This window comes from Monodelphis domestica, chromosome 5, assembly GCF_027887165.1.
Source record: "Monodelphis domestica isolate mMonDom1 chromosome 5, mMonDom1.pri, whole genome shotgun sequence".
Taxonomy (NCBI): domain Eukaryota; kingdom Metazoa; phylum Chordata; class Mammalia; order Didelphimorphia; family Didelphidae; genus Monodelphis; species Monodelphis domestica.
Genome location: NC_077231.1, coordinates 162,167,426 through 162,184,765, shown reverse-complemented (window position 1 = coordinate 162,184,765; position 17,340 = coordinate 162,167,426).

The following is a 17,340-nucleotide window of genomic DNA, read 5'->3' as shown; positions in this document are numbered from 1 at the left end:
ACTTATCTATTAGTCCACAGAGTCACCTAGCTGATGCCTAAAGATTTACCTTCAAAAATCGTATACCAAAAGTTATTGTCAAAGTTTTCAAACCTTTTCATAAAATCATTTTTATCTTTCAAGTAGTTTATCTAATTAGCTAGTTTGCAAACAGAAGGAATTGTGGGCACCAGAGGCACCAAAGACTTAAATTGAGAATTTACTCAAATAGAACATTTTCTTACTTCAGAATTACATCTTCACCATAAATTTTGTATTACATTTCTAGGATATTACACTTCAAGAGTAGTCCCCATTCCAAAATTATTGTACAACTAATGAATTCCATAACTTATAGATATGTTATTGCTCCTTGTGTTTTGTCAAAATAGAATGTTTCCATTTTTAAAGTATGAATACAAAAATCTTTCTAGAATAATTCAATTAAGTGCAATATTATGGAAATGCTAAACTCAAATTACTCATTTTCAGTTTTATGTACTGTTTTAGAATAAACTTGAAGAATTTCTCTCAAGATTAAACAAACAAAATAAACATAACTGAAATAATTAAAAAAGAAAATTCAAAATAGTTCATTTCTGCAGTTAATGTAATTTGTCACTTGATCTTTAAAAACTTCTTTAAAAATTAAAATTTGGGTGGGGAAGCTGGGTAGCTCAGTAGATTGAGAGCCAGACCTAGAGATGGGAGGTCCTAGGTTCAAATCTGGCCTCAGACACTTCCCAGCTGTGTGACCCTGGGCAAGTCATTTGACCCCCATTGCCTAGTCCTTACCACTCTTCTGCTTTAGAACCAATACACAGTATTGACTCCAAGACAGAAGGTAAGGGTTTAAAAAAAAATTACACTTTGACCCCATTATCACATTTGGTAGCTATGATCATGATAATGTAATTGATTATTTGAAATGGCATAAATATGGAATTTAATTTAATTAAATCTTATAGACTCAGGTGTTTAGAGATGTAAAACACCATTGAGATTAACTATTCTACTCCAATTTACAGGTAAGAAAATTGAGACTCAGAAAGAATTAGACACTGAGACTTGACCAAAGTCACACAGAGATAAGGGTAGAATTGAGATTTGAAAACATGTCTCTAGACTTCAAAACTGACACCCTTTTCAATGTACCATGCTTCAGAATAACAATAGTATTCAACAGATGTTCTATAATTTTGTACATAATGGAGGCTTTCGTACATAAAAGAATACTCTAAATAATTTTGATTCATGCATTTAAGAAATTTCTTCACAGAATGCTTCATTTAAATTCAAGTGATATGTAAAATGTTACTTTCATAAAGATTAAGCAATGCTCAATTGCAGTATTGACAAATGTATTTAGGAAAAGCAAATTAATATTTAGCTACATATTCAATTTCATATATATCAAAGTAGAAAATCAACTAATTACATATCTGATTAACTATATATTAATATATTTAATTGAATATTCAATTTCACAAATATAGATCTTCAATTATTCATTGAAAGTTTTATTTGCATTATTGTTTTTTTAAACAATATTTTATTTGATCATTTCCAAACATTATTCATTGGAGACAAAGATTATTTTCTTTTCCTCCCCCCCAACCCCCACTTCTCCCATAGCTGATGCACAATTCCAGTGGGTATCACATGTGTTCTTGATTTGAACCCATTTCCATGTTGTTGCTATTTGCATTAGAGTGTTCATTTAGAGTCTCTCCTCAGACATGTCCCCTCAACCCCGGTAGTCAAGCAGTTGTTTTTCCTCGGTGTTTTTACTCTTACATTTTGTCCTCTGCTTGTGGATGGTGTTTCATAGATCCCTGCAGATTGTTCAGGGACATTGCATTGCCACTAATGGAGAAGTCCATTACATTAGATTGTACCACAGTGTATCAGTCTCTGTGTATAATGTTTTCCTAGTTCTGCCCCTCTCACTCTGTAACACTTACTGGAGTTTGTTCCAGTCTCCGTGGAATTCCTCCACTTTATTATTCCTTTTAGCACAATAGTATTCCATCACCAACATATACCACAATTTGTTCAGCCATTCCCCAATTGAAGGGCATCCCCTCATTTTCCAATTTTTGGCCACCACAAAGAGCGCAGCTATGAATATTCTTGTACAAATCATTTTCCTTATTATCTCTTTGGGGTACAAAACCAGCAGTGCTATGGCTGGATCAAAGGGCAGACAGTCTTTTATCGCCCTTTGAGCATAGTTCCAAATTGCCCTCCAGAATGGTTGGATGAATTCCCAATTCCAACAACAATGAATTAATGTCCCTATTTTGCCACCTTCCATCCAGCATTCACAACTTTCCTCTGCTATCATATTAGCCTTTCTGCTATGTGTGAAGTGACACCTCAAAGTTGTTTTGATTTGCATCTCTCTGATTATCAGAGATTTAGAACACTTTTTTATGCGCTTATTAATAGTTTTGATTTCTTTATCTGAAAACTGCCTATTCATGTCCCTTGCCTATTTATCAATTGGGGAATGGCTTGATTTTTTTGTACAATTGATTTATCTCTTTGTAAATTTGAGTAATTAAACCTTTGTCCGAGGTTTCTATGAAGATTGTTTCCCAATTTGTTGCTTTCCTTCTGATTTTAGTTACATTGTTTTTTTGTACAAAAACCTTTTAATTTGATGTAGTCAAAATTATTTTACATTTTGTGACTTTTTCTATGTCTTGCTTGGTTTTAAAGTCTTTCCCTTCCCAAAGGTCTGACATGTATACTATTCTGTGTTTGCCTAATTTACTTATAGTTTCCTTCTTTATGTTCAAGTCATTCACCCATTCTGAGTTTATCTTGGTGTAGGGTGTGAGGTGTTGATACAAACCTAATCTCTCCCACACTGTCTTCCAATTTCCCCAGCAGTTTTTATCAAATAGTGGATTTATGAACCAAAAGCTGGGATCTTTGGGTTTATCATATACTGTCTTGCTGAGGTCACTTACCACAAGTCGATTCCACTGATCCTCCTTTCTGTTTCTTAGCCAGTACCAAATTGTTTTGATGACTGCTGCTTTGTAATATAGTTTGAGATCTGGGACTGCAAGGCCCCCTTCCTTTATATTTTTTTTTCATTATTTCCCTGGATATCCTTGATCCTTTGTTCTTCCAAATGAACTTTGTTATGGTTTTTTCTAAATCAGTAAAGAAATTTTTTGAAAGTTCAATGGGTATGGCACTAAATAGATAAATAACTTTGGGTAGGATGTTCATTTTTATTATATTGGCTCATCCTACCCATGAGCAGTTAATGTTTTGCCAAATGCTCAAGTCTAGTTTAAGTTGTGTGGAGAGTGTTTTGTAGTTGTGTTCATATAGTTCCTGTGTTTGTCTTGGGAGACAGATTCCTAGGTATTTTATTTTGTCTAAGGTGATTTTGAATGGGATTTCTCTTTCTAGTTTTTGCTGCTAAGCTGTGTTGGAGATATATAGAAAAGCTGATGATTTATGTGGGTTTATTTTGTATCCTGCAACTTTGCTAAAGTTGTTGATTATTTCAATTAGCTTTTTGGTTGAATCTCTAGGATTCTTTAAGTAGACCATCATGTCATCCGCAAAGAGTGATAACTTGGTCTCCTCCTTGCCTATTTTGATACCTTCAATTCCTTTATCTTCTCTAATTGCTACTGCTAGTGTTTCTAGTACAATGTCAAATAATAGAGGAGATAATGGGCATCCTTGTTTCACTCCTGATCTTATTGGGAATGTATCTAGTTTAGCCCCATTGCAGATGATATTAGCTGATGGTTTTAGATATATACTGTTTATTACTTTTAGAAATGACCCTTCTATTCCTATGCTTTCTAATGTTTTTAATAGGAATGGATGTTGTATTTTATCAAAGGATTTTTGTGCATCTATTTAAATAATCATGTGATTTTTGTTGGTTTGCTTGTTGATATGGTCAATTATGTGGATGGTTTTCCTAATGTTGAACCAGCCCTGCATCCCTGGTATAAATCCTACTTAATCATGGTGGATGACTCTTCTGAACACTTGCTGTAGTCTTTTTGCTAGTATCCTATTTAAAATTTTTGCATCTACATTCATTAGGGAGATTGGTCTAAAATTTTCTTTCTCTGTTTTTGACCAGCCTGGTTTTGGAATCAGTACCATGTTTGTGTTATAAAAGGAGTTTGGTAGAACTCCTTCTTTGCTTATTATGTCAAATAGTTTGTATAGTATTGAGATTAACTGTTCTTTGAATATTTGATAGAATTCACTTGTGAATCCATTGGGCCCTGGGGATTGTTTCTTAGGGAGTTCTTTGATGGCCTGTTGGATTTCATTTTCTGATATTGGATTATTTAAGAATTCTATTTCTTCTTCTGTTAGTCTAGGCAATTTATATTTTTGTAAATATTCATCCATATTGCCTAGATTAGTATATTTACTGCATATAATTGGGCAAAGTAATTTTTAATGATTGCCTTAGTTTCCTCCTCATTGGAGGTGATGTTCCCCTTTTCATCTTTGATGCTGTTAATTTGCTTTTCTTCTTTCCTTTTTTAATTAGATTGACCAGTACTTTGTCTATTTTGTTTGTTTTTTCAAAGTACCAGCTTCTAGTCTTATTTATTAGTTTAATAGTTCTATCACTTTTGATTTTATTAATTTCTCCCTTAATTTTTAGGATCTCTAGTTTGGTTTTCTTCTGGGGGTTTTTAATTTGATCGCTTTCAAGTTTTTTTTATTTGCATTCCCAATTCATTGATCTCTGCCCTCCCTAATTTGTTAATATATGCACTCAGGGATATGAATTTGCCTCTGATTACCTCTTTGGCTGCAACCCAAAAGGTTTGAAAGGATGTCTCACCATTGTCATTTTCCTCAATGAAATTATTAATTGTTTCTATGATTTGTTCTCTAACTAACCGATTTTGGAGTATCATATTATTTAATTTCCAATTAATTTTTTATTTGGCTCTCCATGTGCCCTTACTGTTCATTATTTTTATTGTCTTGTGATCTGAAAAGGCTGCATTTATTATTTCTGCTTTCCTGCATTTGTATGCCATGTTTTTATGACCTAGTATATGGTCAATCTTTGTGAATGTCCCGGTTGGTGCCGAGAAGAAGGTGTATTCCTTTTTATCCCTATTTATTTTTCTCCATATGTCTATTAACTCTAATTTTTCTAAGATTTCATTCACTTCTTTTACCTCTTTCTTATTTATTTTTTGATTTGATTTATCTAAATTTGATAGTGGTTGGTTCAGATCTCCCACTAATATGGTTTTACTGTCTATTTCTTCCTTCAATTCTCCTAATTTCTCCATTAGAAATTTGGGTGCTATACTATTTGGTGTATACATGTTAATTAGTGATATTTCCTCATTATCTAAAGTCCCTTTTAACAAAATATAATTGCCTTCCCTATCCCTTTTGATCAGGTCTATTTTTGCTTTGGCTTTATCAGATATCATGATTGCCATTCCTGCCTTCTTTCTGTCAGTTGAGGCCCAGAAGGTCTTACTCCATCCTTTAATTCTGACCTTGTGGGTGTCAACCCTCCTCATGTGTGTTTCTTGAAGACAACATATGGTAGGGTTTTGGATTCTAATCCATTTTGCTATTTGTCTACTTTTTATGGGTGAGCTCATCCCATTCATGTTCAAAGTTATGATTGTCACTTATGTACTCCCTGGCATTTTGATATTCTCCCCTAATTCTGGCCTTTCTTCTTTAGCTATAACCTTTTAAGCCAGTGATTTACTTTAAATCAGTCCCCCTAGATCCCTCCCTTGATATGTTTCCCTTTCTAGCCCCTCCCTTGATATGTTTCCCTTTCTAGCCCCTCCCTTTTTGTTCCCTGCCCCTCCCCCCTACTTCCCTCCCTTTTTGTGTTCCCTCTCCCCCTACCCCCCTGGGTTTTCCCTTCTCCCTACCCCTTTTGGATAAGATAGAATTCAAGATCCCAATGGATCTGGATGCTCTTCCCTCTCAGAGTTGATTTCACTGAGAGTAAGTTTTAAGTAAAAACACTCTTCCTCTTCTTATAGGAGTTATCTTCCCCTCCCCTTTCCATGTGTATCTTTGTGTGAGAAAGATTATTCTATTTAGTTTTTTTTGTTTTTTTTCTCCCCCCCCTATTTCTTGGAGTATATCTTAGTACCATCAATGATTCCCCTCTCCCTTTTCCTTTCTATCCCCCCCTTTCTCTATATCATCTTGATTTCCCAAATGTTCCCTATGCGTGATTCTTCTTACTACTCTGATGATGGATATAATTTTTGAGAGTTACACATTACATTTTCCCCACATATTAATATATATAAATTGATATAAATGTAGTTCTTATAGAAGAGAGTTCGAATAAAAGAAAAAGATGACATTTTTCTCCTTTTCCCTTTCCTTCATATTTACCTTTTCAGGTATTCCATGCTCTTTGTTTTTCGATATTGAACTTTCCACAGAGCTCTTGTCTTTTCTTTGCAAAAACTTTGAAATCTTCTATTCTGTTGAATTCCCAAATTTTTCCCTGGAAGTATATAGTCAGTTTTGATGGATAGTTGATTCTTGGTTGAAGACCCAGCTCTCTTGCCTTTCTGAAAATCATGTTCCATGCCTTACGGTCATTCAGAGTGGAACTTGCAAGGTCTTGTGTGACCCTGATTGGCATTCCTTTATATCTAAATTGTCTTTTTCTGGCTTGTTGTAAGACTTTTTCTTTTGCTTGAAAGCTTTGGAATTTGGCAATTACATTCCTGGGAGTTGTCTTTTGGATATTTAGTGTAGAGGGTGTTTTGTGAACTCTTTCAATGCCTGTATTTCCCCCTTGTTATATAATCTCTGGGGAGTTTTCTTTGATTATATCTTGTATTATAATGTCGAGATTATTATTTATTTCTGGTTTTTCTGGAAGGCCAATTATTCTCAGATTGTCTCTCCTTCCTCTATTTCCCAAGTCTATCACCTTATCAGTGAGATATTTTATGTTCTCTTCTAATTTCTTGGTCTTTTGACTTTGCTTTATTAATTCTTGCTCTTTTGCAAGATCATTGTCTTCCAGTTGCCTGATTCTGGCCTTTAAAGCCTGGTTTTCCTTTTCAGTTTGGTCAAACTGTTTTTGTAGTTGTGTTTTTTCATGCCTCAAATTGTTAAATTCCTTTTGCATTATTTACCACTTTTCCTGCCAGAAGGCTTCCATCTTTTTGATCATTTCTGATTAAAATTCTTCAAGAGTTTGTGAAGAGTTTCCATTTCCTTTGGAGTGTTTCAGGGCATTTGCTTGTGTTTCCTCTTCTATCTCCTCTGTATTTTGTATTTTTGCTCCATAAAATGTGTCCAAAGTCACCCCCTTCTTCTTGTTTTTCTTGGTGTTTGGAGGTTTTTGTACTTCTGTACTGTTTTCCATCTCTATCTGAGTGAGAAGGACTGGCTCTTCATGTATCTGTCTGATGGTCCAAGGCTTTAGCCCCAGGCAGATTATCCTTTCTCCATAGCTGTTCTGTCTTCCCAGGAAGGTCCAGGGTCTGTCCTCCCCTGCCTGCCGGCTTTTTGGGAGTTACTACTCTCAGTTTCCTCCAGTTGCTTCTCAGCTTCATTACTTCCATGCTCTTGGCCTGGCACAGCACTGTCCGCAAGGTATCTCAGTGCCTTTGCCAGCCCTGAGGTTTCTGTTCTTTCAGAAGCCCCTGCTCTCTAAGGGGGGAGAGGTCATGGCCTCCCTGGGTTCTGAGGGCCCCTGATGGGATTAAGCTCAGCTGGTGTGGGCTGAATGAGCCCCAACCAAAACAAACAAACAAACAAAAAAAAACCTCCTCCCTACAGTCTGTATTGAATGCCCGTAGACTCGCCCAGGTTACTTTCAAGGTAAGCCCTTTGGAGCAACCCCTTTGCTGGCCCTGAGGTTTCTGTCCTTTCAGAAATTCTGAGGGTTCCTGATGGGTTTGGGTTCAGCTGGTGCCCTAAAGCTGGAACCTCCCTTGAGACTCAGATGGAAGGACCCAGTCAGGGGGCTACAGGCTTACCCCTTCTCTCTCTCTGTTTCCCTGTCATCTGTGTTGGGCTCCCCAGAGACTGGCTCAGGTTGCTTTCAAGGTGAGTCCTTCCGAATAGCCAGCCCTGAGGCCCTTTTGCCGGCCCTGAGGTTCCCACTGCTGCCACGAGCTCAGCACTCTGGGTTGGGGGGTGGGATGGGTCTTGGGACCTTCATTCTGCCTACCCCTTAGATCCAAGTGATCTAGGGTTCTGGCTTTTGGGGGGCCGTACCTTTTGATCTAGGTCCAGGAGGAGGGTTCCCCGGGTCTGTCCTGCTGTTCAGTTTGAATTTCGGTGCCCTAGGAGCATTCAGTTTGTGATCTGTAAGGAAGGGTTTTCAGAGGTCTGAACTTTTGCTGCCTCTAAGCTGCCATCTTGACCTGAAGTCCTATTTGCAGTATTGTAAAAAATATTTTAGAGTCCTATTCTTAGGCCCTAACTTCTCATGAAAGGGATTATTTTCTTGAAGTCTTATTAGATTATGTTAAGGAAAGACTTTAGCATAATCCCAGTCATGGACTATCTATTGGTTAAGATCCCAAATAAGTTTGGTGATCACCAAGAGCTAAGATTTTTTTAAGGTCTTAGATGAAATTCACAAAAAAACTCTCCATGATGTGCAAGAAAAAATATCTAGGCAAGAAATATATCTAATATTCAATATCTGATTTTAGCTCTCTAATTTTGTTCACCATTCCACATTGTACCTACCCTCAATATAGTCCCAGAACAGGTGCTGGTTTGCTTTACCTCATCTTCAGCTTTCAATTGTTTGAGCATCAATACAAACAACTGAACACCAAAGAAGTTATTTTAAAAGTCTTTAGATTTGGAGAAAATATATTATTTACCTCTTAATGTCTCATGGAATTTATTTCATTTTATAGTTCACCTATTCATCTCAATCATGATTAAAGGGATGCAAAAAATTCTCTTTTACTCTGAAATAATTATAGAATCTGAGAAGTCAAAAGAAACTCTTAAGGAGAATCCAGTACAGCTACCTATCCAGTGCAGTAAGTCCTTCCACATTTTTGAAAAGTGTCCATTTGGCTTAAATATATCTACTTAAAGGGGGCTGACTATCTATTCACAAGGCAATTCACATCATCTTTAGATATTCTGATAGTTAAAAAGTTCTCTGTATTAAATAAAAAGTCACCCCCCCCAAAAAAAATCCCAAGGCATTGCTTTTCTTAATTCTATTCTGTGGAGTTATAAGGAATAAATGCAATATTTTTTTAATTCTCTTTTAATTTAAATGCTTTTTATTCAAGCTTAAATATTACCAATTACTTTAATCATTTCTCTTATGATATAATTTATGTCTTTCATCATCATCACCTTCCTTTGGACATGTTAGAATTTGTTGATGACCCTTTTAACTGAACACGCTACCTCAAAATATCTAGAGAGATTTTGGAACAAAGTAGTTGAAATTTTTCCAGTGGCATTATAAGTTTATAACTTGCATCCTCAGAGTAAGTTACAGATTGATGAGCTAATCATAAGTTCCTCCAGAAATGAATATTTAAATTAAAATTAACCGGATTTGCTTGTCAAAACTATCATGTAAAAGAGGAATTAGCCAGACTAAAGGGAATTAAACAGAAAAGGAATGCTGGTTTAAATTGGCAAAGTTATCATTTTAAAATTACATGTTTCCAATATTGTAAATTATTATAAAAGACTTGTGTTATGAATTATATCCTTTATGAAATAATTTAGAAGAAAGTAGTCAGAAAAACATTTATATCAGATTAAGATTCCCAGAGAACCAGGTTCCCAGATTCTTTATTTTTCTCTTCAACTAAAGTTAGTTAGCAGTTGTCCATAAGTCAATTTCTTGATCTGTGCAATAGGAACAAAAGCATATCTTGCATATCTTCTTATTTCCTGATGCTCTTTTTGGAGGTTCTCATTAATTTCTGTTTTAGTACTATTTTGTTTTCTTCTTGTTTCTTTAAGACTTAATAAGCAGAAAAAATATTTGACTAAGAACAAATAGAAACATGCTCCCCTAAATGTACTAGAAATCCACTTGTTCTTTATTGTGTTCTTAGAGCAAATGGTTTGTATGAATATGTCCATGCTCAAATATCAATAGCTTGTCCAGAGTGGAGATTCTCTTAGCTACTTCTGTTGAAAAGAAGAAAAGAATATTAAGCATTGCCTAAAACAGTCTAGAGGGATTGTAAAGATTGCAGATGTTTCTTGTTTTGATGGTAACTAGAATTTTCATGTGCATAACTGATAGTTGTTTTCATTCTTTTAATAGAACAAAATAATAAATTTATGTCATTTAAGATTCACCAGTGTGAGACTGATAGTTTTAGAAAACAAACAACAGCAATGTCCATCCACTCAGCTCTTTCTTAGTAATTAGAGAACCAACATGGAGGAAATGATTTGCAGAACAGAAAAAAAAAGAAAGGAAGGAAGGAAGGAAGGAAGGAAGGAAGGAAGGAAGGAAGGAAGGAAGGAAGGAAGGAAGGAAGGAAGGAAGGAAGGAAGGAAGGAAGGAAGGAAGGAAGGAAGGAAGGAAGGAAGGAAGGAAGGAAGGAAGGAAGGAAGGAAGGAAGGAAGGAAGGAAGGAAGGAAGGAAGGAAGGAAGGACAGGAGGGAGGGACGGAGGGAGGGAGGGAGGAAGGAAGGGAGGTAGGGAGGGAGGAAGGGAGGAAGGGAGGAAAGGACAAATGGGGAAGGAGAAGAGGATAGGAGAGGAGAGGAGAGGAAAAGAGAGGAGAGGAGAGGGAAGGGGAGGGGAGGAGAGGAGAGGAAAGGAAAAAACGTTTCAACAATATCTACAATTACTTTAAAAACCAATTCTTTTTACAAGACTACTTTGCAGAGATTTTTTTTCTCTTCTTGGGTATTTTTCCTAAAGAATCTCTGGTTATTAGGGAATGAAAGTGTCAGCTTACTACATAATCAGCTAGAGCATCAAGCTGGAGGATTGATTCCAGCTCTCTAATTTTTTTTCACCACTCCACATTGTGTCCTCCACATAATCCCTGAACAGGTGCTGGTTTGCTGTGACTCATCAGACCATCAGTTAGAAAGCAAGGCTGATAAATACACAGCCCATCCTGTGTCATTAGCAGTGGATGCTGGAATAATGAAACATCTGGCAACTTCCCTTAGTGATTAAACAGGTCACTGCAAAGCCCATTCCTTCTGTGAATGGGATAGATATTTGAATCTATAATAATCTTCCCTCCCTTCCCTCCTGTTACCATTACCACCTTTCAAGCTTTGCAGATGGCGGTGCTTTGGGCTACTCTCTTAAAGAACCAACACAAATCAAAGAACTTAATATCACAGGCTACTTGTATTGGGCAAAGGAGAAAAATGAAAGCATTTGATTTCAGAGAATTTAAACTTAATGAAAATATGGCCAATATAAAGGCAATTTGACTAATCACAAAAAGTTGAGTAAAAGTACTAATGTGGCATCCAAGAACTTTACTGCATCTCATGGAAACAACCATCAAGATGAATAAGAAACCAGTTGGTGGCTTTGTATTTCTTCAATTCACTCCCACCAACTAGATATAAAGACTAAAGCATTTCTGTCCTCAAGGAACTTGGGTTTTCTAGGCAAAATGCACAATTTGTATTAATTTACCATTGTAAGGCTTACAAAGTGCTTTACCCACAGTATCTCTTTCAATTCTATAACAACTTTGTCAGTCGAGTGCTATGCTATCATTCTCATTTTACAGACAAAAAAATCAAGGTCAAAAGAGATTAAATTACCTAAATTACCAAACTCAAAGAGCTACTAAGTATGAAGCAAGATTAAAATTCAAGTCTTCTTTATACCCATTTCAGTAATTTAGTCACTCTTCCATGTTGCCTCTATAATATGAGTTTAATAAGACAGAGAGTGTAGCATAAGTAAGAAATCCCTCTCTGTCTTCTGGTTACATACTGAAGTAAATGATTCAAGGTTGACTGAGGTGGAAAGATTTTTGGCAATTCAACCTGGAAGGAAATGGCCCATAAACAAAAATGTTCATAGAAATTTTTTTGTGGACTGAAAATTAAGTGGGTGAACTTAACTTGTAGAATAACCTAGCATATTGTAGTATATGAACATAAAGGAATATTATTGTATTATGAGAATTCATAAGAACTTGGGAGTATTCAGAACAAAATGAGAACTAGAACAATTTTATAATGAAAACAAAATGTAAAAGAGTAACTGACATTGACTAATTAATACAGTGATTAATTGTGCTTTTGATGAATTTCTTGTAAGGCATATCTTTCTCCTCAAAGAAGAAAGGTATAAACTCTAAATTAGACTTATTTCATTAAACATGATCTATACACCAGTTTTGTTTTGATTTAGTTATATTTATTTGTTGTGAAAGGTGAAGGTTTTATTGGGGAGAGGGAGAAAAGTAATCATAAAGAGGCAAAAATGCAGAAAAGAACATTAATAAAATATAGGCTCATTTTAATCTAGCAAATCATATATTCATCGATTTATAGTTAGAAGTGATTTTGAGAGTCCATTCAGTCTATTCCCTGCTTTTAGGGATGAGGAAATGGAAAGTGAGCTAGAGCAAGTGATTTAACTGAAAGGAATACAATGAACATATGAAGCAACAATTGAACTCAGGAATTCTTGACTCTAAGTACATGATATGCTTTATAAAATACAATTTCATACAAATACAAAGATTGTTTATCAGATATTAATTTACCATTTATCTCTCATTAATTATTGATTAAATTCTAGAGCAAGAAATTGAGCCAGCAGAGAGGAACTGATCTTTTTTATTTTCTCTGTTTGTATAGCCAGTGAGAAGAAATTACCCCTAACTTGCCTTCACCCTTCTCTGCCTCAACTATCTCATCTCTTCTAAACAATTCAACTTAATTCAGCAAACATTTATTGATGTTCATTTACAATGATTCATTCCTTAAGATTGACTATGAAAATGATGCAGACCTCCATGAAAGTACATGCATTCTGATACAAGGCAGATGGCATAGACCCAAACTAGACTACAGAGTAACAGGGAAAAGAAGGAACCCAGTTCCAGGAAAATGTGAGGAGAGAGAGAGAACTCTTTCATTTGGGGAGATCAGGGAAGATTATGTGGAGGAGGCAGCGATAAAGTTGAATCTTGAAGTAAAAGAATAATTAAAAATGCCAAGATGAGAAAGGGATAAATTCTAGGATGGCTATGAGAGACTAGGAAGCTGGGAATACTTCAGTTAGAGTACAATTTGGATTATGTAAAAAGCAGTAATGTGGATTATGGCTAGATATGCAATCCAGAATGAACTTGGGGAGATTATTATGTGCATGGTCAAGGATTTAATGTCATCTTTTAGAAAATGGGGAGCTACTGAATTTAGGAGGTGCCAGGAGGAGAGCAGAGACCTGGAGTCAGGAAGACCTGAATTCAAAGTAGTCTCAATAATTCACTGTGGACTCTAAGCAAATCATTTAAACTCTGGTTGCTTCAATTTCCTCCTCTGTAAAATGGGGATAATAAAAGCATCTACCTCCCCAGGGTATCATGAGGATTTAATAAAAGAACAAATTATAGAGTGCTTGGCAAAGAGTAACCCTGCTATACACATTTTTTTTTCTGAACCAGATGAATTTATATGTAGATTCTATCAAACATTCAAAGAACAATTCATGACATTATTACATAAACTGTTGGTAGAAATAGGAAAAAATTCTATCAAATTCCTCCCTTGAAGCTTATATGCTCTTGATTCCTACGTAGGAAGAGTCAAGTATAGGAAAAAAAATTTTAATTGATATCCCTAACAAATATCGACAAAAATTTGAGATGTTATTTTAGCAAAGAGGCTACAGTAATATATTAAAAAGATTATACACTATCATCAGGCTGCATAAAATAGGAAAACTATACATACCATAGACCATATTAAGAAGAAAACAATAATATCAAGTTATTATATTACTATACACAGGGGAAAATATAATACTCATTTATAATAAAAACAGTTTGAAAAGTATAAGATTAAGTAGATATTTCCTAAATATGTTAAGTAGTATTTAACTAATCCCAAAAGAGCCTACTTTATATATAATGGGAAAACACTAGAGATATTTCCAATAAGATCAGAAGAAAGGCAAGGATGCTTATTATCCCTATTTCTATTTCATGTAGTACTAGGTATGTAGACAATTAAAAGAAAAACTGAACAAATAAGTTTAGGCAAAAAATAAGATACAATTACTTTTTTCAGATAACATGATGCCCTATTTAAAGAACTTGAGATTTAATCAAGAATTAATTGAAATAATTAGTAAACAGTGAAGAAATAGGATATAAAATAAATTCACTACCAGCCTTTAAATATATTACTAATAAAACTCAGAAAGAAAGAATAAAAAGAGAAATTGCATTCATAGTAACTAGAGTTTATAAACTATTAGGCAATCTTTCTACCAAGTCATATGCAAGAATTATATTATACAAGTACAAACACTACAAAAATAAAAAAAGCAGCTCTTGTTCTTCATTGAATTCCTTTTTGAAGCCTGCTCATATACTCTATGTGCTTCTCCATTGCCTCTAATGTCACATTCATTTTTTTTAACATTATTTTTTTGGGGTCATTTCCAACATTATTCATTGGAGACAAAGATCATTTTCTTTTCCTCCCCTTCCCACCACCTTTTTTTTACAAAGTTAAATAAATTATTTATCAACATTCTAACACAAAACAGAGCATTATTATCAAGCATTGAAGTGACATAGTTAGAATTATGCCTTAAGAAGATTATCTGAATAGCTGTCAGAAGGAATAAATGGAGAAGGGAGAGAGTATGAGCAGAGATACATTAGAAACTATTCCAGTAAGAAGTGATACACAGATTACTCCACAGAATAAATTAATATGGGAGCAGCAAGGTGACTCAGTTGATTGAGAGCCAGGTGTAGATATAGAAGGTCCTGGGTTCAAATCTAGCCTTAAACACTTCCTAACTCTATGATCCTGGGCAAGTCACTTAACCCCCATTGCCTAGCCCTTAACTGTTCTTCTGCCTTAGAGCCAATGCATAGTATTTGAGTTTGAGAAGGAAGGGAAAGGTTTAAAAAAGGAATAAAATCATATATAAGACTCAAAGTTAAAGATTTGAAGAGTGTGAGTTTTAAAATTAATATTCAATAACAAAGTATTATATTTTTAAAGTTTTTATTAATAATAAGGTGAAATAAAAAGCTAGAGTAAAACCTGCCCAACTCAACCATGAGGAAGAAGAGAGAAAGGGAGGATTCACAGCAAACTGAAATACAATCATGTAAAAAGGAGGACTTAGGAAAAGGGAAAAGGATTCTAGGCAATACAGAAAGGAATTTTGGGTAATGTGGTTTTTAGGGGTTCAAGAATTTTCACCTATACAAGAGGAAAGAGTTGGTGCAGAAGTATTGATGAGGGTGGCAGCTGGGTATCTCAGTGGATTGAGAGCCAGGCCTAGAGATGGGAGGTCCTAGGTTCAAATCTGGCCTCAAACACTTCCTAGCTGTGTGACCGTGGGCAAGTCACTTGACCCCCATTGCCTAGCCCTTACCACTCTTCTGCCTTGGAGCCAATACACAGCATTGACTCTAAGACCAAAGGTAAGGGTTTAAAAAAAAGTATTGATGAATTTCTAGTAAGGCGTATTTTTCTCATCACAGCAGAAAGGTATAAACTATATATTAGACATATTTCATTAAGCATGATATATCTATACACCAGTTTAAAGAATTCTTCTGGCATATCAATGGTTTTATTAGCTATACTAATGTGAAGGCCTATCATAAAAGCTTCATTTTAAATTATTCCTCCAAAGATTCCTGAATCTCTTCAGAAACATGTCTTCTACTTTAAAATCTCAACCTTGTGCTAATTAGACAAAATATTTTCATAAGCACCTTTCTTCATTTGCCTACTATGGTCATAATGGAGAATGACATCTTAACTCTTTGTGCCTATATTATGGGAGAAAACTACAAATTTAATGAGTTTTAGGCACTGTCCTCTCAGATAGCTGCAAAACTAATTCCTATGGTAACCAAAACAGCCTAATTAGTCATAACCAGAGGCACTCTGTTATTCTACTGCCCTCTAGGAAAGAAAAAAAAATACACAGTATTGAGAGTTGTCAATGTTTATTTTAGTATGAAGCCTTTTGAATGAGTTTTAACAGAATCGTGTTTCTCTTATTGTCTGAAATGAATGATGGTCTAAAAATTAAAATTTATATACAATAATTTCAAATATAATATTTTACAAGATTTATTAATAATCACTAGAAATAAAGGAATAAAAACATAACAAAATAAAACCTTGTGCTCATGGCTAATTTGCCTGCTCAAGCAGCCCACTCTGTCAACATCCTAACCCAGGAAGGAAAGAGTCTTATTCACAGAATACCACCCTATTTATCCCCTGTCTATCTCATCATGTAACAATGAGAAGTCAGTGGGCTCCTGGGAAATGCAGTTTAAAGGCACAAGATTTCCAATTACACAATGGGTGTATTGTCTTGCTTTTTTTTGTTCTTTTCCTTAGTTTCTTTGAATTGCTACTAATTAAATATTCATCAGGAAATTTAGGATTTATGTTTTATAGATGGCGTCTCAAAAGGTTATGGAATTGTAAGCTTAAATATCTTAAAGCTATAACAGAGTCAAGATGGTGGAGTAAAGTCAAATCCTGACCTAAGTTCTCAAACTCACCTCCAAAAAATTAAAAATAATGTCTCAAAACAAATTCTGGAGCTAAAAAAAAAAAACAAGAAAGGACAGGGCAAAGCCATTTCCCATCTCAAGACAATTTGGAAAGTTGAAAATAAGAGTCTATGTCCCTGAAGTGATAATGGAGTATAGTTTGGGTCATGCCTCACCTTTCAAGCCAGCAGGAGGACTTGGGGATGACTGAATCTTTCATAGCAGCACCTTCCACAGAGGGTAAAGGTTTCCAACAATTGGTCAGAAGCAGATTGCAAGAGACTGAGATTGCAAGGGAATGCTGGTACTGAGAGTAGGACTCTGTTGCATTGCCCATACTAAGTTCTGGGTCACAGTCCCAGAACAAGGAGGAACAATGTCAGGAGAAAAGCTCTGATTAAAGTTCCAGGGCAGAAAAGAGCTCTTTTGGTCACTCACAGACCAAAGTACAGTCCTTAGATCACAATACTTTAGAAGAATTGAAAACGTATAGTCCCCAAGAGTTAGCTTTGAAAGCAGAAGCACAAATAAGAATACTCATTCCACCACAGGAGCAGAGCCCAATATTAACATAGAGTTAACATTTTAAAAATACACAATAAAAATGAGAAAACAACCAAAAATG